The following is a 24,159-nucleotide window of genomic DNA, read 5'->3' as shown; positions in this document are numbered from 1 at the left end:
CAGGATGGCAGCACCCTTTAATGCTCAGCTGAGATCCTCAGGTGACAGCACAGTGTTTTTATTAATATTCTTTTGCAAGGCTTGGGCATCTGGTTGGTCCTGAGAGGTGGACAGAGAATCAATCCTGTGTGAAACCAGGGCAGCCATCTCTCAAAGTATCAGAGTGGTTAGAGATTTAAATAAAGCCTGTGATCATTAAATACTGTTAAGAGTTGGGGTTAACTCCACAGCAGGAAGGATGTCCAGAGTTTACTAAGAGGAGGTCTACAGTTCACATCTTTATGACCTCCTGCTTTGGAACATAAGTGCATAATATAATAATTATAAACTAACTACAATTTGGCAGCTGGTTTTTCCTCCGTATCCAGTCAAATGGGGAAGACCCCCTGTCATGCTTGGTCCCGTATGCTAGGAAAAGAAATTCCAGTCAATTGGGTGGATGTTAGAGCTCTTAATTTCACATTATGGGGCTAATTAATTCTGTGGAGGCTTCTTCTTGTATATCCAAGTCTGAAACCAAATCCTTTTAGTGCGGTCAGACTTCTCTTAAAGCGCAGAGAAAGCTTTTCTATCCCTCTCTCTGTTTGGACCTTTCTTGTGTGTCTACTTTGTTATTAAATCCCACAAATTTTCTTTCTCAGAGTAATGTCTGATGGATGCCTTTTAGGTGAATTTCTTTGCAAAGTAAAGCTTTGTTAAATAAAGGTGAATAATCCAACTAATGCAGTCTCATCACAGGACAGGATTTTGTGCAGTCATTTACAGACTGAGAACCTGGTCTTTAAAAAGCTTAAGAGTAAGTTTACCCTCATGAGACCTGATCTAGAGTGTACTGAAGTTAATACAAGGCACCTGAATTGGTTGTACATTAGGCCAGTGAATAATGATAAGCACATATGTTTAAGGATAGTCACATGTGTTTGCAGAATTAGTCTTAATGAAAGTTCATGAGTTCTTATTTGTCAGCAACAACCTCAGGAGACTTCTTCACTGTTCGAACTGCTGAGCTTAGTTTTCTTTCTGCCTTTTGCTAGCATCCAAGTAAATCTGCTACAGAATTATAAAAACTTTTGTGTTTAAAATGTTTCTGGCCATGATTAACCATTTTTCAAAACAATGTCTTATGTTTTCTTTCTTTTCTAGTCATCTGGTCATCTACTTTACAAAATTTCTTAATTTTAGTTTAAAAGAAAAGATAGCAAGGAAAAATGTACAATAATTAAGATACAGGAGGAACATAATATGGTTTTAATTATTGAAAAAGAACTAATTTGATCTCTTATTATTTTAATTAAGTATAAATTAATAGTGAAAAGTATCAAATAGAAGCCAGTATTTTCTTCTAGTAAGTTGCATGGCTGTGAATATATTTACTATGAATGAGGTGTTCAACCATTTTTAGTTTGAATAATCCATCATGCTTTAAACATTAGACAGCAGACTTAATATTTAAGCAAATGTACACAGCAAAACTGTAAATCTTTGAAAACTGCCAATTATACTGGAAATGTGAATGTACCGTCAAGTACAACCTGTACAAACTATTTCTCTACACAGTGATCACAATTCTTGCAAACCTTTTATCTATGTCTGTGAACTAATTTCTAATTCCATGCTCCTACAAAGCATGTGCTTGGTTTTTGTTTTTAAAACCATGTGGCTTGAGCTGCTATTTAAATATTATATTTATGATACTACTTTGGTTGTTCAGCTTAAAAAGAGCTGCATACTATTGCATTCTAGAAGACTTCTACATAATTACTACTTTCGGCAGTACTGCTGCGCAGATCTCTGGGGCGAGAATGTAAATGGAGTGTTTATACAGTTCACAGTTTTTTATATAAAAGCTATAAGATCTTTTTCTTGAAACATGGGGGCTGCAGGCCTGGGGGAGTGTGGAAGTATGATGCCTGAAGTAGTTTTTACATTTGAGTTGCAGCATGTATACTTGCTATTGGTCTTTGTGTACTGTGAGGTGCATATACAGTGTGTGTGGTGGGTTCCCACAAGCTACCCATCTGGTACCACTTGGGGTTTCAATTACCTACTTTTACGCCTATTTCTTATTGTGGTTTTATGAAGCATTTCAATTCTGGTTGCCTCTTTCAGAGCTGTGCTGGTGGCATGGGGCACTGCCCCTCTCTGCCTCACATATCTATGTGAGACTGACTGTGGGAGTCAGTATCTAATTCTAATCCAAAGTCTCTCTAAGTCACTGGGAATCTCTCCACTGATGGCGATGGACTTTTGGACTGCACTATAGTTCCAGCCTTCAATATTATCTCAGGTTCTCTAAGGTATCCTTCCTGGCCTCCAGTTGCTGCTTCATCAGTGTTCAGTTGTCCTGTAAGACACGTGTCATATCTGGTGCCCTGTGCAAATATTTTGGTAAATCTAGAGCCTCCCAAACAGCACTTGGCATCCGTGTTTAGGCAACTGAATCCCTCCTTGGCTGTCTCACATATTACTAAAGTGACTAATATGTAGAACCTGAGAAGAAGGAAATAGTTACAAATTACCATTGTGAATAAATGAGTTACCCCCTAGAAGGGGTTGTTCAAATGTAAATAGAAAAGAGTAACAAAAAATTCAACCTCATTGTTCTGTACTGTACAGGCTGGCTGTACTGCTGTAGCAGTTGGCACTTTTCTTTGCACAAAACCGATTGAAAACCTCAGTGAGGAAGTTTTGTATGGTAAGGAGGGAGACATGAAAAAGCTTGTAGAAAATTAAAAGAGCTACTCTCAAAGTAGACAAATCCCAAATAGAATTAGTTTTAAAGATTTCCAGATGAATCCTGCTATATGATACTTCAATGTGATTTCTGTGGGTGATGTACGATTGCTGTATGCATATAGAAGGGAGGAGTTTTGAACAAAAGTTTACAAAATGTGATTCTTACCTTAAGAATCAAAGATTATTTACCAGATCCATGAAGAGACAATATTCCATGCCTTTGTGAAGATCAGGCTCAGTAGCCATAAAGAACAAGCTGCAGCTCAGAGTGTCTAAGTAGTTCAGCCAGAAGGTCCAAAGACAAACCCAGAATTCTCTAGGATACATGTCCTTATAAATACTTGTATATGAACAGTAGCACTGAGCCCTCCAGGCAGTTTCTTCTGTCTGGCTATTCCTCTAAAGGGAAAGTACTGAAATTTGTATGAAAGCTTTCCTCTGAGAGAGCAAGAGAGATGCAAGATGAAGGTCACTACTTAGCCTGTTCACAAAAATGCAGCAGGAGAGTGGAGCATATCCAGCTTCCACAGGATTGCAAACAAGGCCAGAATTGGTAGGCTTAACTTTTTTTTCTCTGCAATAAGAATGAGCACTGAGAATTTCCCCTAGTAACAGGCTGACTGGAGAGGCTAATGACTGGATGGACATGAGACTGAATCGTATTCACTGCTAGAAACATGCTATGTCTAGAAGAGGAGTAAAACAGAGTAGCTGAGTGGTTAGAAGTGTGGAGAAAGTGGTTCTGTGCTGCAGCTTGACATATTTCAAGGCTTTTTTAACCCCACATATTTTATGAGCATTAACAGTCACCATGAACAAGATTTTCAAGAATTAGAAAGGCACCACCAGAAAACTGCCAGAATAGATAGCTTAAATATGGGTCAAGTGTGAGATCTATGAACAATTCTTTTTCTTTTTTTTATTTCACCGGTAGATATTAGTAGATATTGTCTAAATTCTCTTAAGTTCAGATATGGAGGTAAGCTTTTCTTTAAATGCTTTCCTTGGATTCCTTGTTAAGATCTAGACTTTTGTTAACCCCACATTTTTATCACAAGTCTTATGGTATATGATATTTTTTTGCAAGGTTTCAGTTTATGGAGTGTTGTGAACACATGAAAATCTGCTTTCTCTGGAACAAAGAAAGGAGGAAAGGAAGTTGACAACTCTAAAAGCTGTAGAGAAACTATGGAATGGAGTACTGGAACTTAAATTGACTTTTAGAAGGCCAAAACAAGAAGGCAAATCAAAAGCTCTGAAGATCTGTAGTTAGAGGATGCAACCTATTTCTGCAGCCCGTGCAGCTAGGCATGATAATTGTGGAGCACATTCTATTTTCCAAGGGTTCTGATTCTATTTTTTTTTTAATAGGGTTTGAATCTTTCATACTTAGGTCTGATTTTGAGACAAATACTTCAATAGCAAAACTAAGTTTTTTTTCAAAGTAATAAAGATTTGACAGCTATTTTAGGAATCTTTGAAAAATAGAGGGAAAAAATCTCGTACAGATTCTCTCTCTTTTTTTCCTTTTTTTTTTTTTTTTAACCAGTGTAAAACATAGAAGTATGCTGATGTAAAGCAAATGTAAGCATGAGGAGAATCAAGTTCTTTATCATGCTTTTAAAATCTATCAAGCAAAGGAAGCATGGATGATTTGTAAGTAGTCGACTGGCATATGGTACCATTATGATAACATCATGTTCACAGCACTTTCCAGATTGATATACAACCTTTCTAAAATAAACTCGGTAGAAAAAGAAAAAAAGAATGTAAAGTCATTTAGCAGCCAACATGCTTTGGGTAGCAGCATAGGACACTGGTAGGTGACTTCACTGACACTCAGTTTGTCAAATGAGTTGTACATCATAGCCTAGTACCTACTTGAGAAGCAGCCACTCCGGAAAACTGCCATTGCACTCTGTACTTTGGGATCTGATTTGCACTTTCCTAATTCACAATGAAATTCTTTATTCATTTTCATTGTATGCAATCTCAGCAAAGTCATGGAGGTTAGCAGAAGGTACAGAATTTGCTCCTCAGGAGGAAGTCCAGCATTATGCCCTTTGTTAACAGTATTAGGAGAAAGCTTGGGGTTATCTAAGAGTGGAGACTGAATTATACTCTAGTTCTAGAGGGAAATATCCAGACTGAGATTGAAACTGTCTCATTGGCATGCTGTGTTGTTTGTAGTTTTCAAGGAACAGTTAAATCATAAATATTTTTAGAAGCAGAAGCCTTGACAAGACAAACTGTAGCAATGGTTCACCATTCAGAGGGGTTTTATCTACTTGCCACAGCTAGCTTAATTCTATTAAAGAATTAAAACAATGATATTGTATATGATGTTATTATAGCATAAATTATACCTTTGTTTGCCTTCATTTAAATGTAAAAGCTCTAAATACCACTTTAGAGAAGTGCTGGATGATTAATTTGAAATCTTATTAACTTCTATATGTTGAAATGGATAAGGCAAATCAAAATCATTAAAGTTACAACACCTACCATTTCTCAAACTCTGTAAAAATGTCTAATGTAGCAATGTTCTTCATCCCTTCTTCCCTTCTAATTTTCTTTTTCAGCATTTTTCAGATAGGCATTTTATCAACCAAACAGGGCCAATCCATTATTTTATAGATACAATTCAAGTATCAGAAAATTTACCTCTTAGTGTTATTATGCATTGCCTTCTACAAAGCACCATGTGAATAGTTATGCACTAAAAGCCTCTAGAGAAAAATGGGTTTTAAACCAATGTTTCTTTGCAAAGGGATTAATTGAGATTTGGATGTTTGGTTTTGCAGATGCAGGCATGCTTTTGGGATGCATTGCTTGCTGGATATGATCCGTCCTCCCCCCCGCCAATGTAAAGGTAGACTAGCAGACCAGACTGAGTCAGGTACCTAACTTTTTGATTGTTCAAGTCTGAGATGAATCCCACCCTTTCATAATAATGCCTAGTTTTCACTTTGATTGTATTTTTTAAAAAATAGGTGGTGGTGTTGCATTTGTCTTACAAATGAAAGTGTCAATGGTTTTGAAAATTGTTGTTTGTAATGCCAGGCTTTAATCTAAGCAAGGTGGGTTCTGACAACCTTATAGTGTTAAAGCAGGGCAGAGCTATGCATGCATACACATCACATATACAGTAGAGAGTGATGTTTTCACTATTTTAACTAACAGCTTGAACTTACTGTAAGCTTTCCCTGGATGAAGATTTTTTGATATAGACCTAAGAATACTGTGTACTGTTAGGACAGTGAAATGTCGTTCTAGTTAGTTATGCAGAATATTGTTTTGAGGAGAGAAGTACAGTAACTGCAGTCACTGATTAAAACTACTAATAATTACTTTTCCAGAAGACTGCAAAAATCTTGAGTAAGTACTCCAACGAATCAATCTTCTTTAGTGGGGGTAAGTATAAATTAAAGTGAGAGGTTTTTTTGTTTTGGAGTCTTTGCTGCCATTATAGCTGTCATTAATAATGTATTAAGTGTTCGAAAGGACAGACATCAGTAGCCTATAGGGTATATTTGCATAGTAACTGAGGATTGTTTATACGCAGTATCTGCAGTGAGGGCTACTGGGAATAAGTCTCACAGAAATTACAACAATGGTAAAATATAATTACAAAAATGCATCCCTAGTAAATAATAGTGGTCAAATATACAGAAAGATTTGTATGCTGCAGATGGAAGGAGGGTCATTTTCATGATGCTGTCTGCTGTAGAGAGGATCCAGCTGCCTACTACCTAGCACTGGACTATAAACTCTTCAGAGTAGGAATTGCAGCTGATGTAAACTGAGGTTTGTCCAGTGACAAAATACCATCTGCTGTTTGTGTTCAGAAGATAGCGAAGTATCTGTTAACAAACTGAATGAACTCAGTGGGCAGTTTTAGCAGTTGAGGCAGGTGTTATGTCTGTTCCAATCCACAGGAATTTTGAAAAGTTTTATTTTTCTTAATCTTTTGCATTTATATTTTATCACTGTGGCTGATAAACATGCAAGTAAAATTTGTTTTTCAAAATGCAGTCCGTGGGATTGTTTGTGGATGATCTGAGTGCACCCTGGAAACATAGCTATTCCTTTTGCTCTGATCTGTAAAAGGAAAAATATGGGGGGACTACTTAATAAGGGGCAACAAATGTTAAACAAGAAAATGGAAAATAGCTTGTCAGGCAGAGATGCGTGGGTAGGAATGATAGAAAAAGTCACCCTTTTATATGTATAAAAGAGCAAGAGGAGAAACACAATTAGGAAAACAAACAAGGAGAGAGAAAGAGACAACTAAATAAGATTCAGCAGCAGATAAAAGGCTTATCCAGAAACTGCTGAGGTAAATGAGAATGGGAAAGTGAGGAACAGTTCTGTACCTAGTGTGCAAAACCCTTTTACTTGACAAAATGAGAGAGAGAGAGAGAGAGAGAGAGAGAGAGAGAGAGAGAGAGAGAGAGAGAGAGAGAAGCAGTAGCAGGATGCTGCTGTGCTGATTAAAGTCCGGCTTTTAAAGCCAGTGGTTCCTAGATAATCCAGGCAGTCTTCTCACTTTTTTAGCAGCTGCTTTTGCCTGCTCTCTTATTGTTCAGCAAGTCTTTCTTTTGTCTTATTCTTCCTATCATTCTTCTAGGCTTTGTCTAAGGATAAAGTTTGCCACTTCAAGGGCAGCTTGAGAGAGCATTCACTAGAGGCTGGTTTTAGGGTGTGTATGCTATGTGTAGTAAAGATGACCAAATTTTGCTTGTTTCTTGCTTATGCAGACATTCAAAACAGAAGACCTTATGTCCAACTCTTTTGCTCTATTTTGAGCTTCCAACAGTCCGAAAATCCATCTCTGCAGGACTTTTGCAGCTAAATCTGTGCTAGTGGACTCTGGGATATAACACGAAGGAAGGAAGGGCAGGGTGTCAGTATGTTTTTCCATAGGCTGATGCTTTCTGAACATACTATTTTGCATCTTGTTCAGTTTATTCTTGGCCCTGGTTAAAATAATGAGCACTGRAAGCAGAATATGGACTTGTAGTTCTGTTGTGTTTTGTAAAAGAAATGTTTGCATAAGTACTCTAGAATGAAATAGGCTCTGACTTTCATACACAGCCTGAAAATGTGCAGAATATACTGAAGATGGAGGCAAATACGTATTCTGAGCTTGCAAAAGTGGTGTTGTGAAGTAAATCATAGTAATATAACACCCTCTATTTCTTTGAAGGGATATGTAAATATTGTTAGGACCTGATCTGTCTGGCTGAATCGTGCCTGAAGCAGCACTTAGGAAGGCGAAGGACCGGTGCCTCAGTGCTACTTCTCTGCTTCATGACGGAACACGGCCTCAGTGTGGCCACTGTTGTAAACTTAATGTACCGTGCACCGGCATGAACCATGATGCCGGCCTGCAGTTCTCTGAGTTTGCCCTTGTCTGGCCTCAGCAGTGGACCCCTGAGCTGCCTTTCAGTGGTGGTGGGAGTAGACTAGTGACAGTAAAGAGAAGTGCAAAATAGCAAAACTAGAAGGAGTTAGGGAGATAGTGAAAATAATTTGGCTTAATCTTGGAAGAGGAATGACTACAAAAGAGGACATAATACTTCTCGAAGGACTGTAGTTGTTTATAAAGAAATATGTTTAGACACTTACACATTTCAAAAGCTAGGGATATAATCTTAAAAAAATGACCTGAGATTAGTTAAATACTTGACAATTATCACTGAAAGGTGAATAAATCTGCCCTTTTCTTTAATGAACACTGAATTCATTAAAGACATAATTAAATAAAGTTCTTGTCATTGCTTTTGTTTTTGTGCCATTGTCAAGAGACAGAATTATGGATTTCTTAGCACATTTACTTTAGTGAATCCATTTAGGAACACTGCCTCTTCTTTACAGGAAGATTATCTTCTATATTTAAAAATATAAAATCAAATCTATTTTACATATTCTGGCATGCTTGCATGCTGCTTCTTTGTTACGTTTCATGCAAAAAACCAAAAAAGAATAGTATCAACTTTTTCTGCTCTTGCTTTAGACTTCTGAAGAAGAAATCACTTAAGTATGTGCAGAAACATCACAGTTAGGCAGCTACACTGTAAATTACAAGCTCAATTCCTTGTGTATGAAGGTTAATGCATCTCCTCTCATGAGTTATTCTGCTTAGCAGTGTAAGAACACAGCTGAAAAAAGATACGTTATTTCAGGTAAATTCTTAAGCTGTACTGAGAAAGATCTTATGAGCAGATCTGATCCTGACTTAAACAATGTGATCCGCTCAAAGAGCAAACAGCGCTCGAGTGTTTGCATTTCCTGCTAGAAATCCAGCTATTAGTCAGATATGTTTTTTTTTAATTTCAGCTAACTTCTTGGCCACCAGTTTACAGATTAGAAGAGGAAGTCTTGCATTGTATGCCGCCTATCATACAAAATAATAAGAAAAAAACCCATGCATTTAATACAAATTAGTATTTTTTTTGAATTAGCTTGATAGCTGATTACTCATTATTTAGGATTTCATCCTGGACAAGCAATTCTACTTATCTGACTAAAACTAATTACTCCAAGGAATCGAATACTAGGAACTATTTTGAAATAGGATATGGTGGTCTTCATGCTGTTGTCTTTCATATTGCTGCATTCTTTCTTTTTATTTGTTATTAAGTCTCTTAAATCCATATAGTGTATGCCAAAAATATGATGCAGTCTCCATGTTGCTCACTAGTGTATTGTAATATACATTGATAACTTTGCTGTAGGAAGGACATCACCTTTATTTTGTTTCAGCCACTATCAGCACTGAGTTTCAAATCTGAATTCATACTAGTCAGCAGTGACTGAAAATGCTAGCAGTCAGGATATGCAACTACACTCAAGTCTTTCGTCTTTTGAAGATTGGACTTTCATCAGAGATATGTAGGATGGTAAGCTTTTTAGGGCAAAGATGGTTTCTTTGGATATCTTTACATAATATATAGGCCTTGATTCTGCTTGGGACCTTTGAGCACTTGTAAGTTAGATATTAAGTAATAAATATAGCAGTTATTGTTGCTGGTTGGATAACTCTAGTGTCAGAAAAATAATCGTTACAGAATCAGAAGGCATAAACCCTATTCTTGGCTTTGTCGAAGATTCCCTCTAATATTAGTAGCTTATATTTTCTGGGAATACTGATGTTTCTTATATATATATTTTATTCTTAACATATTTGCAGAGTGCTCCAAGATCCTACACAAAGTCCTTATTAGTACTATATTCATCCCTAGATTATTTAGTCTTGTATTAGTTGTAGACCAGTCTAGCTCTGTTTATTGCTCTTTTAATTTTATGAAGCTGACTTTCAGTTGCTTTCAGTTGCTAGTAAGTCCAAAGTCAATTAGTTCTGTTCCTGTTTACTGCTATATTTTGTGCAATTGGACGATAGTAGTTTCCTTCTAGATCTGATTATGTATCAGTTTTCTCATCTATCTAAGTCTGCTTGAAAAGAGAACTGGATGTGTAAGCAAACTTTTATTGTTTGATAAAATCATCTTGGACTTTCTTTACTGTAATATCTAATCAAGTTAAAGCCTGTGTAAAAAAAAGAAAAAATTGTTGGGAGCAGCAGAAATGTCATTTGGAGAAACTATTAAATGTTAGGTCATTTGTGGCAGCATTGATTCTGCACAGATATAAACTACTGCAAATGATGAACACAAACACAAAATAGTTTTCAGTATTTGAAATATTGCTTGCTGGTCTAGAATTGTAAGATGCATGCACCTTTTCCATAAAGATGTGACAAGATCTAATTCTGAAAACCGGTATTTGAAGTTAGCTGTCCAAAAGTCTGCTTATTCCGTAGTACTGATGCGAGCAACCCAAAGCCATATGAAATCAATGGGTGTGTTTTAAAGGACTTAGACCTAGGCCTTAAATGAGAGTCTGTGTTTCTAAAGAGACACAACATTTGTAAATTGGACTCATAGCGTTATTCAGAGATACTTTAAATAAATAAAATTCTGTGTGTCAGTTTCCAAACCAAAAAGGCGTTGTTTTTAAAAGAATCATATAGTGTAAACCCTGTATGCATTTCTAAATATGTGAATTCTGTTAAAATTACATTTAGATCTATGTTCCCTTAGTCAAACCATTTCCTCAAGATATATGCCCACCTTGTCGATATTTAAATAGAAAGAAATTGAACCTGCAGATGATGAGGCACTCTTTGGCCTTCTTTACTTGTTCCCTAAAGCTTCATGTCAAATACAGTAGACAAATCTTCACGTCTAAATAATTCATCTGCAAATGGTAGGAACAAGAGGAGAAGGGAAAAAAAGTTGTTCCATGCTAAAATAATGCATTAAAATTAATCAATTTCCTCCTGCTGAGGAACAATCATTTAGAAAACATTTTAATTACCAGAACTGAATAATGGGATCAGTATTCTCGAGGAGGTTGGATTCACCCTACTGAGCGCTGGAGAATCCTCTTCGCAGGAGCCCATAAAAACATTGTTGTTTTCTAGTTGCTACTTTCAATCATAATACTTCTGGGGAGAAATTTGATCTTTTTTCAGAGCGGCTTTTAAGGAAAATGTCGAGTGGACAGCAGGCAGGTTTTAACTACTCTGCACCCAGAGCAAAACTTTGCATGTACTCCAGATTTTTTTTCTTTTTCAAGAGACTTTATTGTGCATTGCTTAACACATATCTGAAGTCAAATTTTCAAGCCAAAGTGTCTTGCTGTAGCAACACACAATATTGTAAGATAATATCGTAAAAATAGCATTGCTGTGTCTATATTCAGCCTAACAGTGAACAGAAACTGACAAAAGTAGAAGTCAGCCTGGTCCATTTTCTTGGCAAAAGAAGTGATGTGCAAGGAGAGCACTGATGCCTTTTACATGGCAGACTGATTTTCTGAATTTGTCGTGGCAGAAGAGCCTCTTTTCCCCTGTCTGCTGCATAAGGTTCTTTGGACCAACTCTGGTGTTTTGGAATTTATCAGATACCTGAATATTAATCAGAGACATGGCTCACCAACTCTAAAAGCATATGGTGACCCCGAAGAATAGGCACTAACTGGCCATCTGGAAAAGTTGTAGGAGACACTATAATGAAAAAATGTTCTTGTGGCAGAAGTTTCTTCACGTATATGGTATGTGTTTTAGTCTAAAACAATGTCACATCTTTTTTTCTGTTTTTTACTCGAACAATGGAAGTTTTGCTTTTTCATAAACATGGCATTGCACATTGCAGCCACAGAGTTATGTTTACTAGGTCTGCTTAAGTTTCTGTGAGTGACAAGTAACACTCACGTGCAACGATGTGGCGGATATTGTTTAATACCTATTTCCTAACTGCAAAGCCCTCTTTAAGTCCTGCAATTAAGGTGATGTTTAAAAATAAGTGATATTTAAGAGGTGATATTTAAGAATAGGCTTGTCAATAAGGTGACAGAAGATCTTATATAACACATTTATATTGAGGACGGAGAGAGAACTGGTCTTAGCGTATACATAAATCATGGGAGGGAACCCATTGCTTTGCAATTTTATTTTTTCTTTCAAAACACTGGATATTGTTCAGCCAAACAATTAGATAAATAACTAACTGGACAGCCACTGAAGATTAAATGACATTGAAGTTTGCTAAACATGCAGTTAGCTGAAGCTGCCTTGCATGAGTTTCCGTAAAATTTACATTGACTGAGGTCTTCACTATGTGCTTAGAATTAAGCTTGTATTTCAATACTTTGCTGAATCAGGATATTATTGAAGAGAAAATTAAAATAGATTCACTGAGAATGATGTAAATTTTTATGTTCTCACTAGGGCATGCAAACAAAGCTGAATATTCTAGTAATAAACATACCTTCTAACTTGTGGAATGAACAAAATTCCCAAAATGGTTATTATAGGCTGTCATTTCTGGTTTGGATTATTGAAATAGAATTACAGAGAATTAAGTTGTATAAAAGGCATTTTCTTTTATATTTTCATAATTGTTCTGTCATTCACATAAAACTTTTTTCTGTCTTGAAATGGTCTTCATTGGTACTGAAAATTGCTGTAGGATAAGTTAAACCAGTCTAATTGAGATTCATAAATCCACTTTTTAACAAGTACAATTAGGAATACCTATTAGGGACCGGCTGGAAAATGTTAGGGATAAAAATTTACCATAGGAGGCTTTTTATGTGTTTGAAACATAGTTTGATACCAAACCTTAAATTAGATCACCAGAGAAATGAACCTGCTATTTAAAATCTCATTTGTACACAGGAAGTTAATTCTGAATATTCCTATTGATAAAAATTTTATTATTAGGTCTTGTTAAACTGCCTGTTTTTAATGAAAGTCTGGCTTTTACAATGCTTCTTCTATAATTAAAATATGAGAAGTAGCAACTTGATTATATTGAATGCATTTGTGTCCAGTGGCTGTTTAATAAACTTCGTAACTAGTCAAATCTGTTCTCTATTATGGCTTTGAAAGTAGAACAGTTTATTGGGCCTACTTCCAAGCCAATTCAGGTCAAAAGAGTTGTTCAGTTAGTACATTTTGGATTCATATTTTAGGAAGGTAAGCAGAGTGTTTCAAATATTTTAGCACATAAATTGACACCAGGAGAGATAGGGAAGAAGTAATTCACAAAGACCGTCTTCAACTCGAGAAGACTCTGTAAGGATGTAACAACATAACCAGGCCATACTGGGTCAGATAAATTCTTCTAGTCCAGTTTTCTGTCCTGACTCCAGTAGCGGCAGGCATATGTTGGTATTTCCCTGAATATTCTCCTATTTAGCTTCTGTGGGCTTTTTTTACAGCTTGTGTAGAGAAAAAAAGGCTTCTCTAGTGGGTGAGTCAGAAGACTAGCTTTGATATTGTGTATAATCTCATGGACCGGCCTTCTTAAACTGGAATTGGCCTTTGTGGATTCCCTTTTTACTAGCATGATTTTCAAATTGACTTCAGCATCTAAGACGTAGATTTCTAAATTCTATTTAAAAAGATGCTTCGGAGAAAATTTACATTATAATTAAGAAATTATTACTATTTTTCATTATTGCAACAAAAACCATTTAACATATTTATGTKGGCTATAAATAATACTTAATGACTGCAAAATAAGGGATATTGTAGTGTGTGGAAAATTCTTCCTGAAACTTTTGGTTGATTTTTCTCATTACTCCTGTTGCAATGAAGGCTTTATTTTGGAACTGCTATTGCAACAATGAGAGAATGCTTTTAGCTTAATTGAACTGAATATTTTAAAAACAACATCTCATCAGTCAACTTTGAATTTTTTCCTCTTAGTTGTGGTTAATTGTATTTTCCTCCTGACAAATTGGATAAATCAATGTAAATGAAAGAAGATTATTATTATTATTTTTGGATACATAGGTAAACACTGTTAGCCATAATAAGCCATCTGTGAACAACACAAATCAAGGATGTAAATTCACTGAAGTCAGAGGTTTTACACCATTGATAAAATTGACAGAACATTTATTACCTATCTAATTAGATTGTGCATTCAGAGCAGGAAGGAACCTAACAATGTATGCAGGTGTCAAATGGGTATTTAGTACATTTCTGGTTATCATCACCTAATTTATATCACGTTTTGTTGATTTATTATGATCAGATAAAACAAAGCATGTTCAATAGAAAATAGTTGAGTCAAATTCTGTTCTACATAAGCTTGAGTAAACTCATTGATTTTACTGTGATTGTATGGGTGAAAACAGTAGGAAAATAGGTCAGGAGTTCTCAGAAGTTCTCTTCTGCAGCATTTTTTTTGGCTAGCAGATACTCACATTGAAGCTAATGTAGTGGCAGATGCGAAAGTGGGGTCCTATCTGTGGGACACCCTGCAGCAGCCAACACCACTGCAAGTCACTAGGCTGGGTACAGCAGTTGCTTAGCAAAATTCAGTGGCATCACCTGGGCAGGTTGGAGTGTCAGAGGGATTAGAGAGAGTAGTAAGACATTGGAGTGGCTGGTGAGGAAGGCTAGACTGTGTATAAATAAGATGATACTGTACATATAAATATTCTTTGTAGCAACATGCCTGTTGATGTAGTCAATAGAACTTTCTCAGTTTCCATCTTAGGTACACAAAACCTAATCCCTATTCCTTCTTTTATTCATTTACTTTTCAAATACCTGCAACAATAAGCAGTTATGTTGTGGGAAGGAACTAGGCTTTCTCCTTTTTGTCAGTTCACTTCCACAACATTTTTCATTGTGGAGTATAAGCAAAGGGATGAAGTACCTCTCTGCCTCTCTCGTCTTTGAAAGGTACAAGGCAGTTAGTTCCAGTGTTGCTGTCCCACTGGCTTGCAGCAAATGGAGAGAAATTTGAGTATTCTTTAGCTCACTTTTGTCTGTCTTCACATACAATTCAGCTAAAGCTTGAGACTGAGTGACATACTATTTATGAGGAAGAGGAGTGCCTGACAGCAAAGAACTTGTTTGTTGATTTATCAGGTTTTGTACCCCCACTTAATGAGTGGGGTAACCCATAGACTAGGAGGGTGTTTCTGTTTGTTACATAATCAAACTGGTTTGTATTCAGACCAGAGCCAGTTATTTGAGGTAATTAATTACTATTTGTTATTACTTCCAAATTTACTTCTGAAAGAATTGCATTGACATAGTAGCTGGAAGCCTTTGGTTTTAGGCAAGACTGACATAGTGCCAAGACTRGGGTACACATATTCATATATGCCAGATCCCCTGCAGTAGCCTGCGTGAGTCCTGTGAACGCATCAGAATTAATATCAGGGAAAACTTGTGCTTGCCAATAATGGGCAGGATAGCTGAAAAGACTTTGCTCATCATGCTTCTAGCTGGCTGGAGTTCCAAGTATTGTGAAGATGTTACCAAGGACCTTCTTGTCCTTTTTAGTACCTTCCTCCTCTGAGGCCTTATGTCCAGCTACTCCCAGGAAATTACAGAGTCCTTTGGAAGTTAAAAGTTTTCTGATGTGCTTTGACTTTGCAGCTTAACTGACTTTTTCAGTGATACACAGCAACGATGAAGTAACATTTAGGACCAAAAAAAGTAAGGATCCTTCAATGAAATTAAGGCTCGTAAAAGTACTTTACTACTGTGAGAAGACAGAAGCTTACCTCCCAATCCTTTGTCCAATAATATGATTCCAGCTTCAGCAGGTCCTGCTCTGCATTTTTTAAAGCAARTCTGGTAACCCACTTGGTTAAGTGGTATTTGTAATGAAATTATTACACTTCAGCCATTTCAAAACCTTCTACATGTCTAGAATAAACCTTTCCTCCTTCCAATATGTTGTTCCTTTACTTTCTTCTGTCTTCTTGCACTATTTCTCTCTTCCTTTCTCAACTTTGATATGACTTTCCTCCAAATTTCTCCTTGCTATATGCACCCACTGTCAGCAGCATTTTAGTAGTGTCGTGGGACCAGTATTTAGATTTGTTTTGTAATAWGTGAATGTCCAGCTCCTTTTACTGTGTGGAAGTTAAGTGATCAGAAGAGATRAGAGTCTCCTCAATGCTAGTATGCTTGTTCTTTCACTTGAGTGATTGAAGTGCCTATAGTGCAGCACTAAAGTCAAGCAAACAAAACCGAGCCATCAATGCACCTGCTCTGTTTATGGATTAGTTAGAGCTACAGTTTATTGACCATTCAAATTCCTCTTGSTGTAAGATTTCAGATGGAAACATTTCATTACTGAAGATCTTTCTATTCTTTGTAGTTACGTTCATTTTTCCTGATGCTGCTTTCATTTTATTATGAGCTTTATCTGAATAATCAAATTCAGCCTACTATAAGACATGCAGTCTCTTCTTACTGTGGCCGAGTTTATATGCATAATTCCTTTTAATGCATCAGTACATCAAGAAGAGAATATATCTCTTGGTGCTCTCAAAGCTTCAGCTTGAATATAAGAAATACATTTCGTAGCTAGTCTATATGTATGCATCTGTTGTCAGTACATGGAAAAAAATATTTTCAAGTCTTTTAAAATGTACTAACCAAACCATCTATAGGTGTACTTGCTGGCCACATTTACCCTCATGTTTTTAGGAAACAAATCATTATTTAGATGTAACAGTAGAACTGTGACTGACAAGATGAGCACGTAGAGTTTACGCAGTTTATATCTTCTGTAAGTTTTGAAACCGAGGACATACCTTTCAGGAAMAATTTACAGTGTATTTTCCTTGAATCATCATCTGAAACCTTAGTATACTTTAAATCATACTGTTCTAGTCATCGTTGAGAACTAATTCGTATGAAATTCTCCATTATGTGAGAGAAATCTTCAGGAAAATTACRTTCTTATGTTGTCCTTCATGTAATTAGAAGGACCAGTCCCAAGTCTATAAGCGTGGAAATCTAAGGAGAAATGTTAATGGCACCTGAAATACATTTCTCMAATTTATATTTATATAAAATGGAAGTTACATATTTTATGTATTATTCTAATCTATTCTATTCTATTTCTTTCATTTGGTTAAAGAAAGGCCAATTTTTCTGCCATGCTGGTGGCAAAAACATTCATGACAAGTATATATTTATGTAGATATATCAGCATGTACAGCATCAGTAATAGGAAACAGCAAATGGAATATCGGCACCTTCTCTTAGATCTTTGGCTCAGTATTCAGTATACAAAAAGGTAATACAATTGTAGTGTTAACATGAATTCATGAGTCTTTTTCTAAGCATATAGCACAATCAAAGAAAAGCAAATACAAAAGAAACAATCAAAACTTTATAATGTTATAAATACCACATGGATCTTCCAGTAAAACTGGGAAGTACTGAAGTATGGGAAGTACCATTCTCAGAAGATGTAGAAAAAGAACAATAAAGTTGGAGATACAAAAATGAAATGAAAAGGAATATGTAGTACATTAATTAGTATAGAAAGGTTTACAGTGAGCATAAAAATCTAGTGAACAAAAATAATAGTGGTTTTAGTTGCCATTAAGCAACTAAATATATTTATTTACTGATATATTTTATATTTTTACTTCATATTGCTTACTAATTATGGAAATAGGATATGTACTTTGTGCCAACTCTTTACACATTACRGTTAAGCATCATACCATTTATTTGAGAAGAACATGTCTTGGGCATCAGCAGAAAGAAATTATTGAAGAATACCAGAGGAAAGCTAAATATAGTTACAGCAAAAGCTATAAATTAACTACTTTGAACTAATTCTCATCTTACAATAAAAGGAATGACTAGAGGGGTTAATTGCAGCTGCTTGTTCCAGTCAAAACTCTCTTCATCTGTAGTCTTTGTACTCAATTCTTATGTTTAAAAGAAAGAGAGAGATTTGCTAATTTTCACCAATATCTGCACCAGCAACCATTCTTAATTACTAACTAGAACACGGTTTTCTTGCTCTGTTTTGAGCAACAGGGAAGGATTTTTTAACTGTCATAAGAATTACAGGGAAGAAACTGATTTTGCCTAAAACTAAAGATTATGGGAGGTCCAGTTTTTCCCTAAATTGGTACGTTAGTTGCTTCAGTGCAACTTTTGCTTAGGCAAAAGGAGTGAATTGCTTGTAAAGTTTATAGGTCAGTTAATGCTAAGTTTTGTTGGAATTTGTCCATTAAATTTTCTACGGTGATACTTCTTCATTTTATCACCTGTGTACATATTATCATCTGTTACAGGCATTATATCTGCCATTATTTTTTGTCAACTGATGTTGTTTTTGTCAACTGATAATGTATCATATTAATCTAGATGTTGTTTTTTCATTTATTTTTTATTTTATTTCATTGTGTTTAATTTAATTAATGGAAATCTTTGTAAAGATTTGTAATCTTTTATTATCCTATTTAGCCAGCAAAACTAACATAATTAATTAAATACAAACAATGATAATATTGCTAGTGTAAAATTTGTTCAGTAACCTGCACATCCAYTTTCCTAATGAATCTTTCTTTCGCTGACAGGACACGTAATTAAAACAGATATTAGTCTATTAATATGTCTTACAATTTATATGTTATTATTTGCCTGTGACCAGGTTCACCCTGACACAAGCATGTTACACCAAGATATAGTTAATATTCTGTTAGCAAAACATGGGATTGACAATGAGTGATCATCATCTAAGGTTTTATTGTAAGTACTGAAATTAGTAAGTAATGTTGAACATTTATCACAATCCAAACCCATCCTGATCACCATTCCCATAAGGAAAAAAAAGTAAATCACATTCAAGTCACCTTCCTATTCTTCTTATAAACTGTGGAGCTTTCCACTCAAAGTGGATTCCACTGGTGAAATCAGTACTTCTCTGACCATTTTAAAGGTTCCAGCAACTCCTTCCTTGCTAGTGGTGTTGTTCTARCATAAGAATGAAATGACTTTGTGGGTATGTTGGACATGAGATTGTGAATGGCAGTAGTATTTTTAGAAAAAAGGCATTTGTGACGTTTACTCTTTAGAGATGCAACTGGATATGATATGTTTTTTGGATTTTATGAACACTGAAGAAAATAAGTAACATCACCGCAAACACAGATCAGCTTAGGCAAATATATTTGTATCTCATTTTAATGTTTTACTTATAAAATGCTTGCTCATTTGTTCTGAGCCTCTACCAATTGTAGGTATCAACACTGGGCCAAATTCATCAGTGGTGAAACTCTTGATTTTAACTGGAATCAGAGCAGAAATAAATTTGACATAAATATCTGACTTCAGTTACCTCTGTCACCATCCTTCCATGCWGTCCCTGTGTTGTGGAGCATCAATATAAACTAGATTTATTATATGAAACGTAAAGGTGGAGGGAAATTTATTCATAGGCATTGTCTTAATTTGCTGCAATAGCTGTGATTTACCCCAAACATTCTTAATGCTATTCCTCTTCTGCGGCAAACAAATGAAAATAATGAATAGAATTCCTCTTCTCTTAAGCAAGGTAATATTTTCTTTTTCTAATATGTCATGACTGTTGGTAGAATTTTTTGAGAGTTATTCTGTTCAGTTACTTCTGCAGTGAGCAATCAGTATTATTACAAAATTCACTCCAAAAACATGAGGGTTTAAAAGTAATGTGATGAAAAAATTTTGTGCCTTGAAAAATACTTTTGTTTATCGCAGTGCTGTAAAAAACATTCCTTTATATTACTTTAGGTGCTTCATAACCATTTGCCATATTGAAATTAATTTCTGCAGGCAGAATATATTAATAYCTAGATCATCAGCACTAACTCAGGTGATCTGAGGCAACATTTTTCCTCCAACTGATTTCATTTGCAGTGGTTTACAAAGACAACTTGTAGTAGTTATGATCAGCTACAGTTGTCTCCTTGGTGGGGACAAGTTAGAGTTAGATACCAAATTGTTAATTTTTGTTGCAAATTGCAGATGATAAAGATATAGGTGAAATTACTTCCTCTGGCGAGAAGCAGGTCGAAAATTCTTCTCCTTAATGTAAGCAGACTGAAGGAGATGAAATCTGGGGGAAGGTGCTGTGTAAGCGTGTTTTGTTTCAGTTTTGTTTACTTCAAYTTCTAGCAAATCGAAATTATAGCARTTTTTGTTCATGCTTTTTATACACAGTAAATTAATACCAGAAGATGCACGTTAAATAAAGAAGTTCAGGGCTTACTTGGATTGTGAACCTTGTGAAACCAGGTGCAAAAAACAATGGAAAATTGAATGTTTTAGTTCTGGAGTAAAGCAAAATTATGCTAGGTTTGTGACACCTTCTTAAAATCTGTGTCTCTTGTAGTCAAGGATGGATGATTTTTGAAGTGAATTTTGCCCTTGATGACCTCATTAAATAATTTCAGATCAGAGTGAGAATATTTCTAAAATATATATCACAAAGCTATGTGATCTCAAAAATTGCTCTATGATGCTACCAAAAGCTGCTTTTTTGAAGTTACTARTTGTTAGATACCAGTCTCTACTTTTTCTTTCTTTTTAATGCATTAGTTTAATATGAATAACATTCTCAACAGTGTCTCTTGAACACTGTACCAGGTTACTCTTTTTGCAGAGAAGGCCCTCAAACACCTCCTACTGAAAGATGGTATGTTCAGTTGATGGACTTAWATTATTCTGAATTAGAGAAAGATGCATCCTCTGATTGACCATGACCGCTGTAAGATGTTTGGTACTTCCTAAGAATGCTGAGTAGGAATTGCCTCATTGAGTCAGTCCTTCACTTGTCCTGCTCTTGATGGAATGTCATTCAGTATCAGATCTCCATTTAGTTCATTGCACAACAAAGATTCCACTGTGTTGTTTCCAAGCATCTTTTTTTCCTGGGGCAAATGTACCACATTCTGTAGCGTTGGCAAAAACCCCTGTTTTGTCCACCTCTCTAGCTAGCAGGCATTGTGCATCCTACCCTCTGCTGGTTTCCAGTCTGTCAAAGATATATCCTTGTTCTATTTCTTTTTACACTACTAGAAATTTATTTTTTGTGAACAAAAGAATAGCCAAAGCAATGTGCATATGGTATAGCAGGCTGGATTTGCTCCTGGTATGAATATCTGAGACTGGGATGAGACTTCAGAGAGGATGTCCCTTGAGGAGGGTTTTTGTTTTGTTTTGTTTTGTTTTTAATCTTGAAACAAAGATAGAAGAGATGGATTTAGAGGATCTTATTTACATTGGGGGAAAATTTGCTCAGGGGAAGAAGGGTTATTGAGGAAAACCAGAGAGGAATGTGAGTTGGTGATTTTTATCTTCTTTAGTAATGTTCATGGTCATGGGAGTGTAACATTCTGAAGCAGAGAATATTGTCACTCCCAGATCAGTCCATACAAGTTCTGAGGCAGATCCAGTCTGAGAGGCTAAAACAGGARCGTGAACCCTAAATGAGGTGACTCTGCTAGGGTAGATATTCTGTGATACTTTACAATTTGTGGATCTATAGGGAATCACTTAAATATATTTTTATTTCTAATTAGATCCACAAGTGACCTTGATTTCAATAGGGGAAAAGAATATTTTATTTTCCTGAACTGAACTATAATGTATGCAACACCTAACTTGAGATAAATGTTTCCAAGCTGAGCCATAGACAAAAGATTTACAGAAGACTCAGCTTTAAAATCACAATATCTGAACCTTAATGAAATGATGCTAGATGGAGTTTGTTCATCCTTTGTTTCACACATACATCCAAAAGACAAATACTTGTGGTCTGATCTACTGTTGGTTTCTTGCACATAATAGGATGAAGAGCAGGTCTCTGTAAAAGTCTGTTGAAAGGACACTGATTGTGATTTCAGTCTCTGTCTTATTTTCACACAGTCCCTAATTCATGCCTTGTCCCACGGAAGGAAYCGTGGAGAGCTCCACTAGCATCACTCCTTGCTCCGGTCTTGAGGTATCAACTCACTAGGACCCTCTAGCGGTGAAYACTGGACAACAGAGGCTGGTTTTGACTGAGATAGTTCAGTATTTGGTGCATAATTCCAGCATTAATTGCTTTAGTGTCCAAGAAATAGGTGATTATAGACCAAAACATTTTTATTCCATGCCTGATGCAGTTTTCACGATCGGAATATAATGGAAACTCTGTGATATGTTTATTAATGTCTCTCCTAAATTAGTTACTTTAAAATGTTACTTATTCCTTTTCTTTCAGGACTGCTGTTTGTGGATGACCTTGTCTGTCTTCTTTTTAACTTTGCCCATACATGTCAATTCTAACTTCCTGCCATAGAACCATAAATCCTCAGCTCTGCTTGCAGACAAGAACAGATGATTCAGTACTATCCAGTGCATTAATGTATCATCAAGCAGAACTTAAAATACAAAGGAAGCCTTGTTGATTGTGTCATCCAAAGGCATGAGGCAGGAAGTTGAGAGACAATACTGGGCTTTTGCTTCCCAAATGAACAACTTTGATCTTGAAAATCTTTATATGTTTGCTTCCATGTAACTCTTACTGGGCTTTTCTGGCTGACACGCCACCTCTGAGTTGCTCTGTATGCAGTACACCCCCTGTATAGAAAGCTAAGCAGAGCCTTGGCGAAGATTTGGAAGAACTTCAGTGACTCGTGCACCATGAATTTGCTACTGTTTCAGTTAGCGTTTTAAGCTGAAGYTGAGGAGAAAGTCTTTTCTCCTTTTGTTTACTCTACAGTGTCACCTTCACACCATCTGTAAGTAGCCTGTGGGAAAAGATCAAGAAGTTTGCCAGGTACAAAACTTTTTCTCACCCAATTTATTTTAGTGTTTGCTGATGATTTATTATGCTGTGAAATGTCCTCATTTTCACCCTAGAATTCTGTGCTCCCTGCTCAAGCTCTTCTTAAAAAGAAAAATCTCTAAGAGCAGCTATCCATATTATAAGTGGAGGAAAATCCAAGGCTTGTGTGGGGAATATAATCTGAATACAATTTTGAATAAATTGGCAAGCTGGGCCATTCAGGTTCCCTAGAATCAGTTCAAATCATTAGTTTATTAAAATAGTACTTTTTAAAAAATAAACATTATCTATTTAATTTTTTTTCCTACAATACTTGCTTTGCCATATGATAGCTTATATTTTATTGAGAACATTTAGGTGCCATGAAAAAATGTATTTTTATTGTAATTCCTGGCATAGGAATATATTGTCAATGCTATATTGATCTCAGTGCACAAGCTAGTTCAACAGTACAGTATAACTTTAATTCCTTTTTTGCTTGTTTGCTCTTTCTTGACTGGCTATGCTGTCTTCAAAGAGTCCATCTTCATGCTTAATCAGTATTGTAATTCTTACACTATCTTCTTATAAATATCTTCTTCTTATCTTCTTAAAATAATATAAAATCATATTTTATGATTTTAAAGTTAAGATTCCTGCTAGAGAAACTGCATAAAACCTTTTTCCCTTTTTTCCCCCCATCTCCCTTCAGATTTAACAGATCCACAACCTTAATCATTTCAAAATCCTTATTAAACCACACTTCTCTTTACCATAGTACTTTCAAATGACTGCTGCCTGGCACTAATCAGGCTGGCAGCCTGATGTGCATGAGGGAGTACTTCCAAGGTATTATCGTGAGTCAAACACACTTGTCTTTATTGCCCTGTTGTCCTCCCATGTGTCTGCCTGTCCAGCTGATACAGACTGCTCTACAGCTTCAATGATGGCAGTCAGGGGCAGTGACTGCATTTTTTTTTTYGTTGCTTATTACTTGGTATCTTGCACAGTGATGCACTGAGCCCTACCTAGGTATGTTTTGAAATGCAAATAATTAGTAATAATAGCTGCAGGAAATTTAGGGATTTCAGACTGCATATTTGTAGTGACAGAGCTCATGGAAGAGTAGCATATTTTAAAGGAACCTTTACAGTCCATTCATTAAACTTCATATGTTTTTTCTGCTACTCATGTCCGTGTAACAAATAACTACTGTTTTCATTTTAAGAGAGCAGCCTTGTTAAAAAAGMAAGCTGAGATTAGTGCATAGTTTTAGGTG

The 24,159-nt window shown here is 35.9% G+C and overlaps 1 protein-coding gene across 1 annotated transcript in view; it reads left to right on the top strand.

Moving 5' to 3' along the window:
- Positions 1-24,159, top strand: part of MEGF11 (multiple EGF like domains 11) — a 275,408-nt gene that overhangs the window by 707 nt on the left and 250,542 nt on the right. The window lies entirely within an intron of this gene.

Source organism: Rhea americana, unplaced genomic scaffold (genome assembly GCF_003343005.1).
Source record: "Rhea americana isolate MKP2758 unplaced genomic scaffold, rheAme1 scaffold_22, whole genome shotgun sequence".
Lineage (NCBI taxonomy): Eukaryota > Metazoa > Chordata > Aves > Rheiformes > Rheidae > Rhea > Rhea americana.
The sequence above is the reverse complement of the archived record's forward strand: the minus strand, read 5'-3'. Positions and strand labels throughout refer to the sequence as shown.